This window comes from Macaca fascicularis, chromosome 3 (assembly GCF_037993035.2).
Source record: "Macaca fascicularis isolate 582-1 chromosome 3, T2T-MFA8v1.1".
Taxonomy (NCBI): domain Eukaryota; kingdom Metazoa; phylum Chordata; class Mammalia; order Primates; family Cercopithecidae; genus Macaca; species Macaca fascicularis.
The window spans coordinates 158,776,142-158,795,214 of NC_088377.1; positions in this window are offsets into that span (position 1 = coordinate 158,776,142).

The window sequence follows — 19,073 nt, forward strand, 5'->3', positions numbered from 1 at the left end:
CTTCCCGAGTAGCTGGGATGACAGGTGCTCACCACCACACCTGGCTAATTTTTGTAGTTTTTAGTAGAGACATGGTTTTGACATGTTGGCCAGGCTGGTCTTCATCTCCTGACCTCAGGTGATCTGCCCACCTTGGCCTCCCAAAGTGGTGGGATTACAGGCATGAGCCACCACATCTGGCCAACTCCACCCTCCTTAAAGGAACATAGTATCATTCAGGATCTCCACAAATTTTCAGCAAATTAAAAATTATTTTTTAAAACCCCAAACAAAACAAAACCTAGGAAAAAAAACAACAGAAAACAGAAATGGACCCACAGGTAATTTAGAGTTCTGACTTATCTGAGAGGGACTCCAAAATAATTAAAAATGTTAAAAAAAAAAAAAAAAAAAAAAGAACAGACAATTTTAAGAGAGAGTTGGAATCCAGACAGAAGACTTAACTAAAAATCCAGGACTACGGAGAGGAGAACAGAAGCAGTTACTGCAATTAAGAATTAGATAAATGGGTTGAGGATCTATCTATAATCAGCAGAACAGTGGATTAGTAAGCCAGAAGAGAGGTCAATATTAAATATCCAGATTAATGCACAGAGAGTATTAAAAGTATAGAAAATATATAAAAGAAAAAGATAAATATGATAGAGTGAAAAGGTCTAACCTAATTGCAATTGGAGATCTAGATGAAGAAGAGAGAATGGGACTAAAGAAATATTTAAATAACTACCCATTGAGAATTTTCCAAAACTGATGGAAGAAATCAAACCACATATTCAAAAAAACAAAAACAAAAAAACCAAAAAACCCCTACAAACTTGTAGCAGGTTAAATACAGAGAAAACTACGTTCAGGCACATCACACATACATTTCTGACAAAGGCAAAAAGAAAATATTAAAAGTTGCCAGAGGGGGAAAAACATTAATTTGAGGAGAGAAATCACAAGATATGGCTGACTTTTCAATAGAAACTATTGAAATCAGAAGATGGTAGAATGGCATCTTTGAAAAAGAGGTGGAGTGGGGAAGGATACTGCCAACTTGGAATTCTATAGTCATTGCAAAGAGTCTTAAAAATGAAGACAAAATAAAGATGCTTTCAAACAAAAGGTAAGAAAATCCCTTATTAGCAGAGTTAATAATTATTAAGCCAGTTATTTAAGCTGAAGGACAATGATCCCAGACGGAATTATAGAATCAGAGTCCCCTGCTGGTTTTTGTGTTAATGATGTCATATATTTTCTTCTACACATTTTAAACTTTAAAAGATACTATAATCATTGTTTTAACTGTCAATACTATTTTATATTTATCTATTAATTTACCTTTCCCAATACGCATTCTGTTTTGCAATTCCATAATTCCATCTGGGCTCATTTTTTGTACTACTGAATGGTGGTGAGTCTCCCATTTTGCTTTTCTTCTGCTATCCTGCAGCCTGGACACAAGGCAGCAAAACCGTGAAGTGGGAGCTGGCATGGACAGAGAGGCATACAGGAAAGGTGTCTGGATTAAAGCAGTGTGAAAGAGATTTCTAACATACAGTGAGTGGGAGAAGTTCCCTGGGTTCCTCCCTTTTAATTCTTTCACATCCCACACCCCTAGGCAAACCTATGCCAATGTTGGCAGCAGTGACAGTAGCAGCAGTGAGAGCCCACTGGTGCTTAAAATTCTGAGAAATGGGAAACTTTCTGTCCAGAGAAACTGTTCCCAAAAAGATGAGATGAAATTCCATAGCTTTTTTCCCCCCTCTTTCCTTCTGCCATGTGGTCGTAGACATGGGTGTAGTACAGGAAATGTATGGCAGAGTGAGATGACTAAAGCCAAAGTTTCTGGCTAGAGGACCAAAAAGAGGAGTCCTTGAAAATCAGAAAGTACTTAGGAAGTCAGGGGAAATGAGAATCTTGGGAAAGCAATCATATAAAGTTATATGTGAAGTCCTGTGCTTACCCTGTAGGTTATGTACACGTGGATTTGCCCCTAATGATCATATCAAAAACTTTCAGAATAGAACTATGGGATAGACCACAATCCAGGTCCAAGACAAGATAATGGGTTTTACACATGAGACAGGCATGAATAGCATTACAAGGCCTTTGAAAACTGAACTAACATCAGAACCAGAACCCACATAAGGCTGGTCAGAAATTGTGGCCTGAACTCAATTAGGTTGCTCATATGTTGAAACAAGAATATCAACATTCCACATAGATAGCATTTAAATAAGACCCGGAGTCTCTTAACATTCTATTCTGAATGTCCAGGATACAAGAAAAATTACTTGGCATACAAAGAACTAGGAAAATTGCAACTCGAATAGAAAAACAGTAAAGAGACACTACTGCCTAGATGACAAAGATGTTGAAATTATCAAAGACCTAAAATCAGCTGTTATAAAAATTCTTCAAGAAGTAAGGATGAGTACTCTTGATACAAATGGATAATATAAAGTCTCAGTAAATAAACAAAAAATTTACAGAGGAAACACATGGAAATTTCAGAACTGAAAAATTTATTAACTGAAAACTCTATCTCAATGGATAGGGGTGATAACAAAATGGAGATGACAGAGAAAGACGTGAATGAACTTGAAAATAGATCAGTGGAAGTTATCTAATCTTAACAGCAGAGGAAAAAATATTGAAAAGAAATGAAGAGATCCTTGGGAAATCTCTGGAATAATACTCCAAGGTGCAACACTGTGTCACTGGAATCCAAGAAAGAGAGGGGAAACAGTCCACTGCAGCAAAAAATATTTGCAGAAATGGTTAAATACTTACTAAGTTTGGCCAAAGGCATAGACCTAGAGATTCAAAAAGCTCAGCAAATCCAAAGAGGATACCTCCAAATAAATTAATGCTGAGATACATAAAAATAAAATTGCTGAAAACTAAAGGCAGAGACAAAGTCTTATAAACAAACAAAGACAAATGATGCATTACTTATGGAGAACAAAGGGGAATGATGATTTAAATTACTTTAGATTTTTCATCACAAATTATGAAAGCAGAAGAAAGTGGAACAACATTTTTTTAAAGCACTGATAAAAAGAACCATCATCTCAGAATGCTATATACAAAGAAAATATCCTTAGTGAAAGTGAAATAAAGACATTCTCAGATGAAGGAAAACAAAGACAATTCATTGTCAGTAGACCTGTTCTACAATACTTGCTAAAGGAAGTTCTTCAGACAAAAGAGAAATGATATAAAAAGGAAACCTGTAAAATATGAAGGAAAGGCAAGAGAAATGGTAAATAGCTGAATAAAAGTTACAGACTCTTCTAGTCCTCTCCAGTTCTTTAAGAAGGCAGAAAAGGGGAAACAGGATTGAAAAACCAAGATAACACATAGAAAACAAATAATTACATGATATACTTAAATCTAAACATACCCATAATTATACAAAATATGCAAGATCAAAACACAGGTTTTTTTCAAAATTGATGTATTTATTATAATAAACACAAAATTCAGGAACAACAATAATAGGTGGTATTTGGTGATAGAAATGATACTTAAAAAATAGAAGTGGTATAAACAGGAAAAAGGCAGTAACACAGTTAGAACCATGAGACGTCATTAATACTAAACCACAATCTATGAAGAGAGGAGATAAATAAAAGAGTGATAGCTGAGTTTGAAATGAGATATTACCACCTACCAACCAGAATAACTAAAATTTTATCGATCAATCTGACAATGCCAACTGTTAAGATATGAAACAAATGGAACTCTCACTTCTTGCTAGTTGAAGTAAAAGTGATAAAGCCACTTTGGAAAACTGACAGAATCTACAAACTCTGACCACATGCATTCATATTGTTTAACAAGTCCACTCTAATTATATACTCAACCAAAATGCAAACACAACAATTCTAAAACAGAGATTTTCTGAATGGATAAAAACACAAGTATATGCTGTCTACAAGACATTCACTTCAAATACAATTATACAGGTAGGTAAAAAGGAGAAGTACACAAAAAGATAAATGACACAAACACTAATTAAAAGAAAGGCAAAGTTGATATATCAATATTAAAGTAGATATCTAACCAAAATAAAAGTTAGCTAGGATAATGAGGGAACATGACATAATGATAAAATGGTCAATTCACCAAGAAGACATACTGTCCCTAAATGTGTATAGACCAAACAATAGATCTTCAAAACATATGAAGCAAAAATCTGACAGAACTGAAAGGACAACACAGACAAATGCACAATTACAGTTAGAGATATCAACATTCCTCACTCAGTAATTGATAGAACAAATAGAAAAATCAGGAAGATACAGAAAAACTCAACAACGCCATCAACCAATTGAAATTAGTTGACAGTTATACAACACCTCCCACTACAACAACAGAATATACATTCTTTACAAGTGCATATGAAATATTCACTAAGATGGATCATAGGCTGGGTAATAAAACAAATCTTGACAAATTAAAAGAATCAAAATCATTCAAACGGTTTCACATTCATTACAGAATTAAATGATAAATCAATAAAAGAAAGGGAACAGAAAAATCTCTAAACTCTTGGAAACTAAGGAATACACTTCTAATCATCTTTGGATCACAAAAGATGTCTCAAGGGATGTTAGAAAATATTTAAAGTGAATAAAAATGCATTATTTTGAAACTGTATTTAATATAGATTCTAAGAAGTCAAGAATACATATTGTCATCTCCTGGGTAACCACTAAAAACTAACAAAATATATAACTGTTCCAGTTTTCTATTGCTGTATAACAAACCACTCCAAAACTTGGCACTTCAAAACATCAATTTATTATTGTCTTTCACAGTTCTGTAGGTTGACCAGACTTAGCTTGGTGGTTCATGCTTGGGATCCTTCATATCATTTCAGGGGTTGCAGCTGGGACTGGATTCATCTGAACGATTGACTGGGCTGGAGGTCCCATGTGGTTTTTTAACTCCTATGTCTTGCAGCTGTCATCCTCTTCATGGCCTGGATTTCTTACAAGCTGGCATAGGACTCCAAGATGGAGGAGGTAAAAGTTGCCAAACTACTTAAGAACTACACCTGAATCTCATCAAAGCAGTCCCAGGACCTGCACAGATTCAAGAGAGTGAGAAATAAACTCTGCTTCTTGATAGGAGAGTAATAAAGTAACACTAAAGGAGAGCATGTGGCAATAGGAAATATTATTGTTGCCATCTCTGGAAAACAGTCTTCTACAGTCTTCCCTTTGGACACAACAATTCACATTCCTTCCACATGGGCGAAATAAACCCACTCTCTCTCCCAAGTCCCCTAAATTCTTATTCCAATATGGCATTGGCTTGAAGTCCAGGACCTTGTCATCTAAATCAATTACAAATGCAGATAAGGCTCCTCAGGTACAGATCCTAAAATCTTTATGAAAATACAATAGGCATAGAACAGTCATCACAATTTTGAAGAAAAACAACTTGGGAGATTTACATTATGAGATATCAAGCTTACTTACTATAAACTGTAATAATTAGGGGAAGGTGATATGGCACAAGGGTAGTCAAATAGGCAAACGAAACCTAATAAGAGTGCAAAAATAGACCCATATATAGGACCAACTTCATTTTCAGCAAAAATGCCAAGCAATTTAATGAAGACGAAAGGAGAATGATTAAAGTTTTCTAATTTCTAATTTTAAGGGAAAAAGTTAGAGCTACAACTTCCCTTTAGACTGTCCATCTGGTATTATGTTAAAATTTTAAGGATCATCACTAAAAAGAATTTTAAAAAGATGTAAATTTATAATCTCACAAAAAATGGAGGGGGAATAAAAAAACAAACTCCATACATTCAGTGGAAAGAAAGTAGGAAAGGAGAAGAGCTTAAAAGGAAGGCAGAAGGGATGTTAGAGATAAATGCAAATATACCAATAATCAAAATAAATGTAAACGAGTTGAACTTTCCGTCTCTATTCAAAGACAGGGATTGGTAGATTGATTTCCCTTTAAACCAAGTTATATGTTATTCAAAGAGATATCGGAACTTAAGGACACAGAAAGGATGAAAGTATAACTATCTTAGAATCAGACAAATTAGATGTTAAGGCAAAAACATTAGTAGAGATAAAAAGGTTGGTGATATAATGATAAAGATAAAATTGACCTGGAAGACAACAATAATTTCAATTTCACCTAACAATACAGTCTCAAATATTCATACCAAAAATGAACAGAAATACTAGGTAAATAGACAAATCCATTACCTTAGTGAGAATTTTAACTCATCTTTCTCAGTAATTGACTGTATCAGTTTGCTTTTGTTATGTAATACACTACCCCAAAATTTAGATGCTTAAAACTGCAATCACTTGTTAGCTCATTATATTGTGGGTCAGCAATTTAAACTGACCCACAGTTCATCTGGGTAATTCCTCTGTTGATCTTCACTGGGGCCATGCAAGTTTGATGACCTTGCTCACATGTCTATGAGTTTACTGGAGTGATAGATAACTGGGCCATATTTATCCCATTATCTATTAAGTTAATGGACCTTGTTCACGTGATAGAAGATCAGAAAAGTAGCAAGGAAACAAATGTTAATGCACAAGCACTTTTCAAGCCTTTGCTTGCATCACATTTGCTAATGTCCTACCGGCTGAAAAAGGTCACATGACCAACCTGGATTCAAAGGGTGGAGGAAGAGATTCCAGTTTTTTCGATGGACCTGCTATCTCATTTCAAGGGTATAGATTTCAGGTGGGAAAAGATTTTGTAACCATTTTTATAGTCTACATATTGATAGAGAAAGAAGACAAAAAAATTAGTAAGGCTATAAGAAGTTTTGAACAATACAAAAAGTTTTGTATGCTTTATATGTAAAACTTGTACTCTACAATTAGAAAATACAAAATCTTTTAAAATGGACATAATACACCTATAAAAATTAATAATATATAAAGTTACAAAACTATTCTCAGCAAAAAACCAAAGAACTGCTCTTTTATAAACCCCATTTTCAGGCCAAAACTCAGTTAAGCTAGGAATTAGTTACAAGATAACTTTTTAAAAAGCATATTTAGAAATTTTTAAATGTTTCTTAAAAATTAGTTGATCAAAACAGAATTCATAATAGGAATTATAAAATATTTTGAATGTAAAATATTGGGAAGACTGTGGCATAACTTATGAGATATAGCTAAAGTGATATTTAGATAAAAATTCTAGCTTTAAATGTTTACATTAGAAAAGATGAACAATGTAAACTAATGAGTTGTGCACATTGTCTTAAGTTAGAAAAAGAACAACCGAATAAACTCAGGAAAGCAGAAGGAAGAAAGTGAAAAATAACATAAAGTAATGAAATAGGAAACAGATTCACTAGAACGGTTCTATAAAAACAAATGCTAGTTTTTGAAAAGTTTGATAGACATGTCTCTTACAAGATGAATACAGAAAAAATGACAAAGACATAAACTGTTAAGAAAAAAGGAGAATTACAGATTCAGTAAGATTTATAAAATAGAGACCCTGAACTCATTTAAACAAAACCAAATAAAGATAATATAAGAAAAAAATCATTTATGAATCTAGATGCAACTATAAGAAATAAAATATGATAACATCATGTGTGTATATAAATCATGGTCAAGGAATTCAAGAATACTTCAACATTTAAAAATATCTGCCGGCCGGGCGCGGTGGCTCAGGCCTGTAATTCCAGCACTTTGGGAGGCCGAGGCGGGCAAATCACGAGGTCAGGAGATCGAGACCATCCTGGCTAACACGGTGAAACCCCGTCTCTACTAAAAATACAAAAAAATTAGCCGGGCGTGGTGGCGGGCGCCTGTAGTCCCAAGCTACCCCGAAGGCTGAGGCAGGAGAATGGCGTGAACCCGGGAGGCGGAGCTTGCAGTGAGCGGAGATGGCGCCACTGCACTCCAGCCTGAGTGACAGAGCAAGACTCCCTCTCAAAAAAAAAAAAAAATATTGCCAATAAAACACCATAGTGTCTGCAGGGAAAAAAATTGAAAATCTGTCAATGTCATTTAATATATAAATACTTTTGAAAGGGAAAAATATGATTATTCCAAAATATGCAGAAAAAAATGTTTGATAAAATTCAACAGTTGACATGAATTTTATGTTTTTTTAAAAAAACTTTTTACATAAGAGCAATAGGAGTAAACTTTTTTTTTTTTTTGAGATGAAGTTTCACTCTTGTTGCCCAGGCTGGAGTGCAGTGGCATGATCTTGGCTTAGTGCAATCTCTGCCTCTTGGGTTCAAGTGATTCTCCTGTCTCAGCCTCCTGAGTAGCTGGGATTACAGGCGCCCTACGCCCAGCTAATTTTTGTATTTTTAGTAGAGACAGGGTTTCACCACGTTGGCCATGGCTGGTCTCGAACTCCTGACCTCAGGTGATCCACCTGCCTCGGCCTCCCAAAGTGCTGGGATTACAGGCGTGAGCCACTGTGCCCAGCTAAAACCTTTTTTAATAATTGAAAGGAATCTAACAGACTTACAGCAAATGTATCACATTTAATAATGAAATATTACAAATATCTTCAAAGTTACAAAACACGAACATCCATTATCACCACTATTATGAACTATGGGATTGAGATTCTAAAATGTTATGATAATAAAGAAATATGAATTACAAGAAAGGGAAATAAAGAAAATTTTTATTATTTGCAGATGATGTGAACATGTACATGGAAAACCTGAAAGTATTAAAGAACAAGACTATCAGAATAAACTGGTGATGGTAGTATGCACCTGGAGTCTCAGCTACTCAGGAGGTTGAGGTGGGTGGCTTGGTTGAGCCTAGGAGTTCAAGGCCAGCCTGGGTAACACAATGAGACCCCATCTCTTCATAAAGTCTTAATATATTGACAGCAAATAGATGAATGGAATAGAATGTAAAATTCAGAAACAGATCCACAAGTACATTAGAAATTAGGAAATAAGCCCCACTTCAAATCAAGGGAAAATGATGGATTATTCAATAATGGTGCTGTGAAAATTGGCTCACAATAAGGAAAGAAATGCTATTAGATGACTTTCATACTGTGCACAAAAATAATTTTCAGATACATTAAGGACCAAAATATGAAAAGTAAAACTTTAAAACAGAAGAAAATATAGGTAGATATGTTAAAGGTTTGGGTAACAAAAAACACCAATGACAAAAGGTAAGCAGCAGATGACAGCTATTTCAACATATGTAACAGATACGGATAAGTATTTCAAATATTTAAAGTACCAAAAGTCAACAAGAAAAAGACAATCCAGTAAAAAAAAATAGGCAAATGATAGTAAAAAGCAATTTATAGGGGAAAAAGGGCATATACAGAGATGCTCAATCTCACTTGTAATCAGAAAAGTAAAAAATAAAACAAAAAAATCAATTATGTTGAATCCATCAGATAGAAGAAAATTTAAGTCAGTTAATATTCAGTGTTGGCAAGTGTGGGGGTAGTGAACACTCTTGTGCACTGCTAGTAAGTCTAAATTAATACAGGCTCTTTGAAGAGGAATATAGCGGTGATGCAGTCAAGCTCTCGCCTAAACAGATGGAGGATAATTCAAGGAGGTTCAATTTACAAAGAGACTATGAAGATGTGAGCAGAGGAACTGTTACCACTTCCAGATCCAAAGGGACAAGGAGGAGTAAAAGTTCATAGAATCCAGAAAGGGAAAATCTTGTAGAGCTTGCTTTGAGAGGAGCAGCGCTCTTTGGTTGAGGGACACAGCACAAGAAATCTTGTAGGACGGAGCTGGTGAATAAATACCTAGACTGCACTCTCCCTTAGATATTCTGCTGGGGTTCCTCATTGGATAAATCCAACCAGGAGCTGAAGGGCCCATCGATATAGTTCATAGAGTCAGCCTCCTAGGGCAGGGTAGGATGGAGAAAGGAAGACTCTGAAGGGGCAAACGAAAGTTAACTGGCAACATCAGTAGTTAACGAATTGAAAATATTTGTGCCCTACAACCAGCTATTCCATTGCTAAATATAGTTAAAGAAATTTTGTTGTGCATAAGGACACATGTACGTATGTATAGCACAATACTGTTGAGAAGAGTAAGTGAAAAATAACTCAAAATTTTATCAGTGAGGGAATAGAGAGGTAAAATATGGGATGAAAATGTGATGGCATACTGTAGAGCAGTTACATGAATTAATGACATCTTCACTTTTTACGGATGAATATGAAAACAAGTTGATGGAAAAAGTAAAGAATAGAATGAAGCTACATTAGTAAAACCCCGTATTAGTTGGGAGTGTCTTTAGCAACACTGACAGAAAACTTAGCCACAGTTGCTTAATCAAATAGGGGTTTACTTTTCTCATGCTCTAAGAAGCCCAGAGGTAGACTATCCAGAGCTGGTGCAGCTGCTCTAGGATATATACAAAGAGGGTTCTTTCTGTCTCACTGTTCTTAGTGTATGGCTCCATCTTATGGCTTTGAGGTATTTAGTAACAGCCCCAATGCTTGAAATAGAACATTTCAGTTTATTTAGCAATTCTATTAACCTGGGCTTTTCCATGTCTTTAGTATTAGTTTTCAAATAAACTTGAAGTAAGTAAATACTTTTAAAATCAGTTGAATTCAAATCAAGAAGAAACTGAGAAAATATCTATATCTCAGGTGAGTAACCTCTGGTGCACATGATGGTATATAAAATGTTTCAGGAAGATGAGGTCCTCTGTGTCACTTGGGGAGGTGAAAGTGTAGGTAGGTTTTAGGATAAGTACCAAGTAGACAATCTGAACAAGATTGAGTCGTGTACATTTCCACACCGCCAGCAATCTTCATCTATGGAACAACAAGAATGTAATCTCTAGTTCTCTCCATTATCACAAGAGGGTTTACTAGTTTGGCTTTATAGACAGTGGTTTCTGCTTCTAACCTGCAACTGATTGCACATCTTTGCATTTGAGTAGGTACAGTTTGTTGAAGAGGAAGAAGGGAAATAAAGGGAGTCTTATGAGATAATTTATTCTCTGTTTGACTGTTAGCTGTTGTCTTGTGGATTCTGAGTATGTCTGTGCCAGTTTAGATAATTTAAGTATTTTTAATTATGTCACTACATTATAGAAAATATTTATTTCAAACAAAAATATGGCAATTTGAAAAATGTGACTCCTTTTCTCACACAGAGTATCATTTTCAGTGCAAGGCACTATAACATATGTTTTATTATGAATAACAACAATAGAAATTATACTGACTACCATTTATTCAGTTTATACCATGTAGCAGGTATTGCAGAAAACCATTTATATGGTTTAGTTCACTTAATCCTTATAGCAACCTTATTTATTTTATTAAATAAGCTTATTATTATTATTTTTGAGACAGAGTTTTGTTCTCATTGGCCAGGCTGGAGTGCAATTGTGTGATCTCAGCTCACCGCAACTTCTGCCTCCTGTGTTCAAGCAATTCTCCTCAACCTCCCGAGTAGCTGGGATTACAGGCATGCAATATCACGCCCAGCTAATTTTGTATTTTTAGTAGAGACGGGGTTTCTCCATGTTGGTCAGGCTGGTCTCGAACTCCCAACCTCGGGTCATCTGCCCACCTCAGCCTCCCAAAGTGCTGGGATTACAGGCGTGAGCCTCTGCACCCAGCCTAAATAAGCTTACTAAAATATAGGTTTGATTACATTAGCTAAATGACTGGCATATAGTAAATGTCCAATTAAGTGTTATTTTAGTATAATTATTGTTATTTTATAGATGACATGGTAGATACATGAAGGGCTTAAGTAGCTTTCTGAAAGCTACATAGCTAGTAAGTGGTAGAGCTGAAATTGGTACTCGCATCTATCTGGCTCCAAGTCTGCATTAACTATAAAACTCTACAACAACTTCTGTGACATTGCATTTAACACTTGAACAAAAACCCTAGCTCAGGATGATACTTATGTTTTGGATTAGGAAACTAGGTTTCATAGAAAATAATTAATAATGATCTTTTTTTTTTTCATGACCTATTCAAGGGCACTTCTGGTTGGTGACAGAGTTGGGTTCCCTGGGAAGAAAATCCTGGTGGAGATTAGTATATGGGACACATTGGGAAGTGCTCTGGAAAGCAATACCTGTGCAAGGAAAGGCAATGAAATAGGATTAGGCAGACGGAGAATATGGGGTGTGATGCCCTCTCAATGAACGCCTCAGCCATCCCCACTGGGAGTTCTAAAGTGGGATTGTCTTCCAGAGTTGTCTTGAGTTGGGATGAGGGCCCCTGAAATTGGAGTCTTTCTATCCCCAAGTTGACCAGTCATTTCTGTGAATAGGAAATGCTATAGGGAACTCAGCTATCTTTGGCAGAGAAAACTCTCAAAGAAGGTTGAGGGCTTGGGGCTGTCTGTTAACTGTACTCCAGCCACTGGAAATAAGTCATTTATTCTTAAAGGCAGATTTGGGAGCCATATCACACATTCACTTCAGTATACAAAACTTTATTAAGAAAAAAATTACTATTTTTCTTTCATCCTATGCTGGTATTCCTATTTTATTTAGAAAATGATGTAAGGACTTTGCGTAATAACTAACCTTTTGTTTCCATATTTTAAGTTCAATCTTGGTACACCGGAGCTAACCATGTGTGTTAATTGTAATATTACCATTAATATGACAGTTAATTATAATATTACCACCAACATAACAGTTAATATAGTTAATTGTAGTATTACCACTGAAAATTCTAGGTGTTTTCATACTCTGTATGGGGGTTATGAACTCCATATGCAACACCAAAAATCGGTTTAATTGAATGAATCTTGAATCCATGATGAGAAGTTGGTTTAAATCTGGCTTAAATGTCTTCTAAAATATTTCACACATAGGGAACTTTGCCAGTTTTTCATTTGTAGCTGTTTTCTTTGTAGAAGTGTTTTGTAGAAGGTTATAGGTTGAGGTTTAGCCCTACTCCTACATGGAAAATTAAGTGAATCTATTCTATACTCTCAACTGAAAAAAAACTGTTAAAAAACAAAAACAAAAAACTTTGACCGCTCTCTCCAATGAAACAAAATGTGTTTTTCTTTTTACAAAAGTTTACATCTTTAAATGAAGCTAATCCTACTGTTTCTCTTAATAGCAAAAATATTAACTATATATATATATATATTTAGATATTGGGTCTTACTCTGTTGCCCAGGATGGAGGGCAGTGGTGCAATCATAGCACACTGGAGCCTTGAACTCCTGGACTAAAGCAGTCTTCCCAGCTCAGCCTCCTGAATAGCTGGGACTACAGGCATGCACCACTATGTCTGGCTAATGTTTTTAATTTTTTTTTTCAAAGAGATGGGGTCTTGCTTATGTTGTTGCCCAGGCTGGTCTCTAACTACTGGCCTCAAGCAATCCTCCTGCCTTTGCCTCCCAAACATTGGATTATAGGTGTGAGCTATGTGCCTGGCCTAAGTATTTAAATTTTCTGACCTCTGATCTCATATTAAATATGTAATATAAGGTTATAGTGCTTGCACATACTGAGCACTCAGTGATTGTTTAATGAAATAAAATGTCTTTATAAGTCAGTTTCCCAAAACTATTATGCTGGCAACAGCCAAGTATTAAGAATAACTCTCATAATAGCAAATCTCTAAAAGTGAGTTCAACAGGAAAATCACTTATAAGGGGTTCAGTTTTGTCTCAGCATTGATTCATGTACATAAAGCCCCTAATAGCTTTGTTCTAATTTTAAGAATTCCAAATCAGATCCATTTCTGAGGATGGCATTATTCTGATTAATTTAGTCAGACTGATCATCTGTTTTACAGATGAGGAAACCAAGACCCAAAGAATGCACAAGCTAAAAACAACAGGGCTAGAATCTAGGATACCTCTGTTCTATCTCTAAATTTAGAGATAAGAGAAAGATTAGGGGTTGAGAAGGGACAGCATACAACAGCAGACATGAAACTCACAAAAGAAAAATAATAAAGAAGATTACAGTGTTAGAAAGATACCAGAAGGGAAGCAAATGTATGGAAACAATTATAAAATATCTGTTGAGAAGAAGGTGAAAAATACTGTCTACTGAAATAAGTCCAGGGATAGTGCCATTCTTGAAAATGTCTTCATTTACTCTCCCTCCAAAAATGTTATACAGTATTCAAAACTTGTTAATTTAATACAAAATATTGAGCAGATAATCTGAATTCACAGGTAAAGAAATATAGCATTGCTCAAATGGTTTAGAGTTTGTTTTTCTAATAACTAATGAATGGTGTCACATAAGTGCAGTATAACGTTTTTATTGGCACTTAAAATAAATGCATTACTCACTAGTGGATATGTCGAAAAGAAAATATCCACCCAAATTCTACCCCCACAGAGCTAAAAATGATTATTTATTAATCAGTGACAGTGATTTGGAGTGCAAAAAAGAAATCATCATGGTTGTCTGTATTCTGAAAGATTAACCGTCATCAAAGTGTTAAGATCAAAAAATGGTTGGCACAAACCTTCCCATAAAACAAAACAAAACAATACAAAACAAACAAACACAACCTCAGTTTTGATTCCATTCCTTGAAATTGTGGCTGGATTCATTTTTTTTTCTCATTCTACTTCCTTAGTACTTTTTAAGTTTAATTTTTTATTTCAGTAGGTTTTTGGGGAACAGGTGGTATTTGGTTACATGGCTAAGTTCTTTAGTGGTGATTTCTGAGATTTTCGTGCACCTATCACTTGAGCAGTGTACACGGTACCCAATGTATAGTCTTTTATTCCTCATCCCCACCCTTTTTCCTGAGTCCCCAAAGTCCACCTTTGTGTCCTCATAGCTTAGCTACCACTTATGAGTGAGAATATATGATGTTTGGTTTTCCATTCCTGAGTTGCTTCACTTAGAACAATGGTCTCCAATTCCATCCAGGTTGCTGTGAAGGCCATTATTTCATTCCTTTTTGTGGCTGAGTAGTATTCCATGGTATATCTATACCACATTTCCTTTATCCATTTGTTGATTGATGGGCATTTGGGCTGGTTCCATGATTTTGAAATCGCAAATTTTCACACTGCTATAAACATGCATGTGCAAGTATCTTTTTCATATGACTTCTTTTTCTCTGGGTAGACACCCAGTAGTCGGATTGCTGGATCAAATGGTAGATCTACTTTTAGTTCTTTAAAGAATCTCCACACTGTTTTCCATAGTGGTTGTACTAGTTTACATTCCCACCAGCAGTGTAAAAGTGTTCACTTTTCACCACATCCATGTCAGTATCTATTATTTTTTTATTTTTTGATTATGGCCATTCTTGCAGAAGTAAGACGGTATTGCATGTGGTTTCGATTTGCATTTCCTTAATCATTAGTGATGTTGAGCATTTTTTTCATGTTTGTTGGCCATTTGTACATCTTCTTTTGAGAATTGTCTATTCATATCCTTAGTCCACTTTTTGATATGATTTATGAGTTCCTGCTAATTTATGAGTTCCTTGTACATTCTGGATATTAGTCCTTTGTCAGATGCATAGTTTGCGAAGATTTTCTTCCACTCTATGGGTTGTCTGTTTACTCTGCTGATTATTTATTCTGCTGTGCAGAAACTTTTTAGTTTAATTCAGTCCTATCTATTTATTTTTGTTTTTGTTGCATTTGCCTTTGGGTTCTTGGTCATGAAGCCTTTGCCTATGCCCATGTCTAGAAGGGTTTTTCTGATGTTATCTTCCAGAATTTTTATGGTTTCAGGTATTAGATTTAAGTTTTTCATCCATTTTGCATTAATTTTTGTAAAAGGTGAGAGATGAGGATCCAGTTTTGTTCTTTTACACGTGGCGTGCCAATTATCCCAGCACCATTTGTTGAATAGGGTGTCCTTTGCACACTTTATGGTTTTGTTTGCTTTGTCGAAGATCAATTGGCTGTAAGTATTTGCCTTTATTTCTGGGTTCTCTATTCTGTTAGACTGGTCTATGTGATGATTTTTATGCCAGTACTATGCTATTTTGGTAACTATAGCCTATAGTATAGTTTAAAGTTATGTGATGCCTCTAGATTTGTTCTTTTTGCTTAGTCTTGCTTTGGCTATGTGGGCTCTTTTTTGGTTCCATATGCATTTTTGGATTGTTTTTTCTAGGTCTGTGAGAATGATGGTGGTGTTTTGATGGGAATTGCATTGAATTTTTGGTTGCTTCTGGCAGTATGCTCATTTTCACATGAGCATGGAATATGTTTCCATTTGTTTGTGTCATCTATGATTTCTTTCAGCAGTACTCTCTAGTTTTCCTTGCAGAGGTCTTTTTACTTCCTTGATTAGGTATATTCATAAGCATTTTATTTTTTTTCCCAGTAAAAAGGGTTGAGTTCTTGATTTGATTCTCAGCTTGGTCACTGCTGGTGTATAGCAGTGCTACTGATTTATATACATTCATTTTGTATCCTGCAACTTTACTGAACTCATTTATCAGTTCTAGGAGATTTTTTGATGAGCCTTTAGGATTTTCTAGATATACAATCATACCATTAGCAAACAGTAACAGTCTGGCTTCCTCTTTACCAATTTGGATGCCCTTTATTTCTTTCTCTTGTCTGATTGCTCTGGCTAGGACTTTCAGTACTTGGTTGAAGAGAAGTGGTGAAAGTGATTATCCTTGTCTTGTTTCAGTTCTCAGGGGGAATGCTTTCAACTTTTCCCCATTCAGTATAATGTTGGCTGTGGATTTGTCATAGATGGCTATTATTACCTGAAGGTATGTCCCTTCTATGCTGATTTTGCTGAAGGTTTTAATCATAAAAAGATGCTGGATTTTGTCAAATGCTTTTTCTGCATCTATTAAGGTTTTGTTTTTAATTCTGTTTATGTGGTGTATCACATTTATTGACTTGTGTATATGAAACTATCCCTGCATCCCAGGTATGAAATCCACTTGAACATGGTGGATTATCTTTTGGATATGCTGTTGGATTCCATAGCTGGTATTTTATTAAGGATTTTTACATTTATGTTCATCAGGGATATTGGCCTGTAGTTTTCTTTTTTTGTTATGTCCTTTCCTGGTTTTGGTATTAGGTTGATACTGGCTTCATAGAATGATTTAGGGAGGATTCCCTCTCTCTATCTTTTCAAATAGTGTCAATAGGATTGGTACTTCATTGGATGAGGAGTGTCTTTGAATTTCTAATAGAATTCAGCTATGAATCTATCTGGTCCTGGACTTTTTTTTGTTGGCAATTTTGTAATTACCATTTCAATCTTGCTGATTTTTATTGGTCTGTTCAGAGTCTCTATTTCTTCCTAGTTTAATCTAGGAGGGTTGTATATTTCCAGGAATTTATCCTGGGAGGTGTTCAGTTTAGCCTTGAATGATCTTTTGTATTTCTGTGATACTGGTTGTAATATCTCCTGTTTCATTTCTAATTGAGCTTATTGGATCGTCTCTCTTTTTTCTTGGTTAGTCTCACAAATGCTGTATCAATTGTGTTTATCTTTTCGAAGAACCAGCTTTTTGTTTCATTTATCTTTTGCATTTTTTTGTCTGTTTCAACTTCACTTAGTTCTACTCTGATCTTGGATATTTCTTTTCTTTTACTGGGTTTGAGTTTGGTTTGTTGATGAATAGAATGTATATTCTGCAATTGTTGGGTAGAATGTTCTGTAAATAACTGTTAAGTGCATTTATTCTAGGGTATTGTTTCTGTGTTGACTTTCTGTCTTGATGACCTGTCTAATGCTGTCAGTGGAGTATTGAATTCTCCCACTATTATTGTATTGCTGTCTATCTAATTTCTTAGATCTGGTAGTAATTGTTTGCTAAATTTGGGAGCTCCAGTGTTAGGTGCATATATATTTAGAATGTGATATTTTCCTGTTGGACTAGTCTATTTATCATTATATAATGTCCCTCATTGTCTTTTTAAACTGTTGTTGCTAAGAATAAGAATAGCTACTCCTGCTTGTTTTTGGTGTTGATTGCATGGAATGTCTTTTTCCACCCCTTTACCTTAAGTTTATGTGAGTCCTCATGTGTTAGGTGAGTCTCTTGAAGACAGCAGATACTTGGTTGGTGAATTCTTATGCATTCTACCATTCTATATCTTTCAAGTGGAGCTTTTGGGCCATTTACATTCGATGTTAGTTTTGAGAAGTGAAGTACTATTCTATTCATCATACTAGTTATTGCCTCAGTACCTTTTTTTTTTCATTGTGTTATTGTTTTATAGGTCCTGTGAGATTTATACTTTAAGGAGGTTCTATTTTGGTGCACTATGAGGATTTGTTTCATGATTTAGAGCTCCTTTTAGCAGTTCTTGTAGTGCTGGCTTGATAGTGGTGAATTCTCTCAGCATTTGTTCGTCTGAAAAAAAAAACTGTACCTTTCCTTTATTTATGAAGCTTAATTTCCCTGTACACAAAATTCTTGGCTTATAATTGTTTTGTTTAAGGAGACTGAAGATAGTACCCCAATTCCTTTAGCTTGTAGGGTTTCTGCTGAGAAATCTACTGTTAATCTGATAGGTTTTCCTTTCTAGGTTACCTGATGCTTTTGCCTCACAGCTCTTAAGATTATTTCCTTCGTTTGACTTTTGATAACCTGAAGACTATGTGCCTAGGTGATGATCTTTTTGTGATGAATTTCCTGGGTGTTTTTGAACTTCTTGTATTTAGATGTCTAGGTCTCTGCAAGGTCAGGGAAATTTTCCTCGTTTATTCCTTCAAATATGTTTTCCAAACTATTAGGTTTCTCTTCTTCCTCAGGAATACCAGTTATTCTTAGGTTTGGTTGTTTAACATAATCCCAACTTCTTGGAGGCCTTTGTCCATTTTTTCCCTTTATATTTGTCAGATTGGGTTAATTCAAAATCCTTATCTTTGAGCTCTGAAGTTCTTTCTTCTACTTGTTTGATTCTATTGCTGATGTTTTCCAGTGTATTTTGCATTTCTCTGAGTGTGTCCTTCATTTCCAGAAGTTGTGATTGTTTTTTATTTCTGTTATCTGTTTCTCTGGAGATTTTTCTGTCCATATCCTGTATTACTTTTTTGATTTAACTTAGTATTTACTTTTCTCTAGCATCTCCTTGAGTAGCTTAATAATTGACCTTCTGAATTGTTTTTCTGGCAATTCAGAGATTTCTTCTTGGTTTGGATCCA